Raw genomic sequence first — 4,208 nt, forward strand, 5'->3', positions numbered from 1 at the left:
GGGGGGGGCGCTATAGATATCAGCATTCAACAGCAAATTTGGCATCAAGCATACTGTACATCAATTACACTTTAGAGCTCATCTGGACCGCCTCCCTTTCCTTTACTCGAACGAAATCAAAGAAGCTGCTTGGCTCACATCTCAACGGAGCTGTCATTCTGTACGAGAGCAGAGCTCGATTACTGTAGCCTACATTTCGTGCTGAAAATGCAAGTAGCCTAATGTGATCAGATATAACTGCCGAATTAGAGCAAGTTAAAAGTGCGTAGTAAAATAAAGTTGCGTGGAACTGTAGCCTAATTACCAAAAATATTTCTCAACGGTCAAATGAGCTTCACCATCGGCTATTTGGATGCAGTTCAAATCGCTCCTCTATACGCGGTGCCCGCAAGTGAGCGACGTAGGCTACTGTACAGTATATCCCAGGGAAAATGAAGTGGGTTTATTAATCCGAAATTATTTTAAGTGCAGCTGAATATAGGAACGTTTATCACAAAAGTCCACTTACTTGGAGCGGGCAGCTTGTATTTCCACAAAAAGAAAAGGTTCAAACTCGGAAGACGCAAAAGCAAGTTTCCCCCAAAAGAGTCCAACAGTGGTAGTCCCTCAGTCGCAAGTCCCTTTCAGACTAGATTGATGCCAGGGCGGACGCTGCTGTTATAAGTGTCTCATTATGGAAGAACAACGCCCTGCCTGCGTCGCTGCGTCATGGAGTGGCCCCTCTGGTCCACAGCCAGGGCTCCCAAAATATCCAAGAGACGCGCCGTGCGTAATAGCGCATGAGGGGAGCCTGGAGATTACTCACTTTGTTTTGCAGCGCCCTGACTGATCATTGTTTGGCTGCCATGGCTACTAAAGAGACACAAGTATAGCTTCTGCTTTCGAGGAATTTTGTCTTTTCTCTGACATTGTTTCCCAGCGAAATTACAGGACATATCTTTGACATTTTTAACAACCTTTTTTCCTGATGCTGCTTGCTCAGCTGCATACTATTGTATCTCAATACTTTTTATTAATTTTCTGCATTCTGATGTGCTTTCAATATATTTGACAAAATTGTGGCATTATAATATATTAGAGTGCAGTGTAATTCAAGCAACTTTATTAAAACAATTGTGCCTTTGGACTCAAGTCTCTTTGGGATTAGACTTTATTTTGTTAATCAGTGCTTTAGCCAAGCAAAATACCACTGTCAAACCTTTGATGAATTTCATAGCTTTTTATGACTACATAAGTGCTGGACTTTCTCCAAAATGGAATATCCTCCTGTGAAGTCAACCTTTCGTTGTCTGGGTAATGAGGAACACAAACATTGTTGTGGTGTGGTGTGTGGTTTAGTCCAGCGCATGACTTGCAGCATGTGTGAAAGTGTGGATGGGTATGCTAGTGAGAGATAGCATCTGGGGCTCTCCTCTGTTTGACATGAGTCATTTCCAGCGGGAGTGAGGGGGCGTTCCAGCCTTCACAGGGATCCCAGCCCCCTCTTTAAATGCAGAATTTACAAGTGGGGGCTGAGCTAACGTAGATACGGGTGTATGATGTTATCTACGTTATCTGTATGGATACGAGATGCCATAAATACAGGAGGAGCAGTGATTGGAATTCAATAACAGATTTTCGCTTGGTTTGGGTAGTAAGGGAGAGGTCAAAATTGTAAATATGTTTGAGTATGAATTTATAATCTTATCTCATTGCATCCTCATCTGCACACGACTAAGCCAGCTTTCCTTAAGAGATTGGTTGGACTGAATTTGAACCCATTGGTTCTTTTATGTCACTGTGTCATTTGTTAAATTGTTCTGGAAAAAGATGATGGAGAAGATTTCAAGGCCTGTACAGAAAGCGGCGGCACAATTGTGAGACACACACTTAGCGAAGCCCTCAGCAGGCTAGTAGAGGAGCTTAAGAGGCGGCGAACCTCAGATAACCCCTGTCAGCATCTGCTCTCTGTTCCTCGGCACTTAGCTCACACTTCCTAGGTGCCTCTCCACTAGTTTCCACACCTACATGAAAACGGAGGTCCTTTTTTTTTTTTTTTACTGCACTCATGTCCGCACAGACATGAAAGAGACATTTACAAGGCCAGGACACAGCCATGAGGTGTTGCTCTTTGTGACAGCTTAGCGGCCACTCAAAGACCAGAGAAGGTGACCCTCTTGTTCAAGACTGGACATAAGTACAGTATCTCCTGTTTGAATTCTGAGGTGATTGATTGTTTGTAGAGTGAAACTCTGACGCTAAATTAATTTCTATCTGAGGTAGAACCAGATAGAACGAGGTAGGGGCGTCTGCTCTTAGGCCATACAGTATGAACTTTGAACACCAAAGATACACATTGACATCTTGTTAAAACTAAGGAGTAGCTGTGCAGGCGCGCCCCACTCCCATCCCTTATATGTCAATGTTTGTAAAAGACTGACAATCAGTGAGCTGAGTGGACATGGGAGTGTTAGGTTTACTCCGTTTGTGAAACCGGGGCCTGACGCCAAACTTCACTGGGAGAGCCACTCAGCGTTCTGACCAAGTTACTGTAATGTTGCATCTGGAGCCTCTGGCCTTTCCCCTCCATCGTTATGGGCGACGTGATTCATCTGTATGTTAGCGAGGCACATGGCGAGAGAGCATACCACAACCATAGAGAGGACCAGGGCCAGGAGGTATGAAGCTAGAGAGTAGAAGTGAATGAGTTACAGTAACTCCATCCACATACAGTACCAGCACAGAAGAGAGTGTTGGAGCAGATGTGAGAATCGGCTAAGGTGATGGTTCTTTTTAACCGAAATCAGGGGTTTTCATCGTGGGAGGCGGGCCTCCCCAGGGGGGCTCCAAGCAGTTCCAGGGGAGGCTCAGTGAATGGAAGTGAAAAAAATATGACATTAGTTATTACATTATCAAAAGGAGATCACATAGAATAGCCTAAATGTGCAGCAATATCAGGCCATCTTGGCTCCATTTTTGAGTGTCTATGGGATCGAATAATATAATCATGATCCCATAGGCATCCCCGGAATTGAGCGAGGGGGGGCGTCTTTTTCCTAGCTTTGTCTGGGGGGAGGCCCACAGTCTCAGACTTTGAAAACCCCTGGCCTACATGATTCGTAGAGAACAACTGTGGAACAAGAAAAACTTAAAAATACATAGCCGTACAAGAGAAGGGACTCTTTCTCTGCACAATGCCCTTGACATAATTAGATTCCATCCCTATTGATTTGAAAACAATGTGACACTCTGCCAAAATACAGCCCTATTTCATTTCTGTGATTGTATTATGCCAGCTAGGCACAAACCAGTCCATTAGCCTGTGTGGAATAAATAGCTCATACTCACAGAGGATATTTGTCGGACTAGGCTTTGAAGCAACAGCTCAGCTGATGTCCAGCTGATGCTCCCTGCAGGTCAGGGGGGGGGGGGTCTGTCTACGTCACCGGCCCACTATAGAGGATGGGCCTCCTGGCCTGTGCTCGGGGCTGTGGCAGCTGTTGGTCACGGTGGGTCGGTCCTCGTGTCCTGTCACCAGCGTGTGAAGTGCCGTTATGTGTCGGTCCGCAGAGTTAGTTCAGCAGCTCCCCTCCTAATGCAGCAGTCCCCTCCGAGCCGGACCGCCCCTCTCCCCACTCACAGCCCAACAGCCCAGATGTGGCTAACAGTCTGCTCCTCTGCCCTCTGTCTACCAACCTATTTACACAGCCAGATGGTTTGATTCAAACAAGCTCACTCACAGTTGACACACACAAAGTCAACACACACAAAGTCAACATGTCACACACGCACACACACACACACACACACACACACACACACACACACACACACACACACACACACACACACACACACACACACACACACACACACTAGAGATGGGTTGGCAGTTCCCAAGCATGAGACAGGATGCACATGATGCCAACACCTGCAATAAACCTGACCTGAAACATGACCACTGGCATGGTGTGAGTCTGCACATTGTGTAAGTGACGATGAGAACAGACTGGGCATTCAGGGAGAGACAGCATGGCTGGAGAGGGGGTGGGGATGGCATGGTAGGAACGAAAAAGTGGGAGAGCAAATGGGAGAGAGACGGGGGAACAAGAGATGAGAGGTAAATACAGTCTTTACAGTTTGTTTGTGCACAATGGGCTTTAAGCTACTCGCACCTCTTGCCTTGTCATCAGATTGTAATCACACTAAACGCAGAGTGATGACAACAA

General features: G+C 46.1%; 1 protein-coding gene across 2 annotated transcripts in view; it reads right to left on the reverse strand.

Moving 5' to 3' along the window:
* The window catches only part of pmp22b (peripheral myelin protein 22b), a 14,025-nt gene extending 10,600 nt beyond the window's left edge, over positions 1-3,425 (reverse strand). The window contains exon 1 of one of the 2 annotated variants that reach the window (XM_083634686.1): positions 509-629. The gene's annotated coding sequence lies outside the window, so the exon portion shown is untranslated. Of the gene's footprint in view, positions 1-508; positions 630-3,327 lie in introns of those variants that run through there. The other variant, XM_083634687.1, reaches the window with a different exon arrangement.
* Positions 3,426-4,208: the final 783 nt, after the last annotated feature.

The sequence above is a fragment of the Poromitra crassiceps genome, assembly GCF_964638095.1.
Source record: "Poromitra crassiceps genome assembly, chromosome: 4".
Classification (NCBI taxonomy): Eukaryota; Metazoa; Chordata; class Actinopteri; order Beryciformes; family Melamphaidae; genus Poromitra; species Poromitra crassiceps.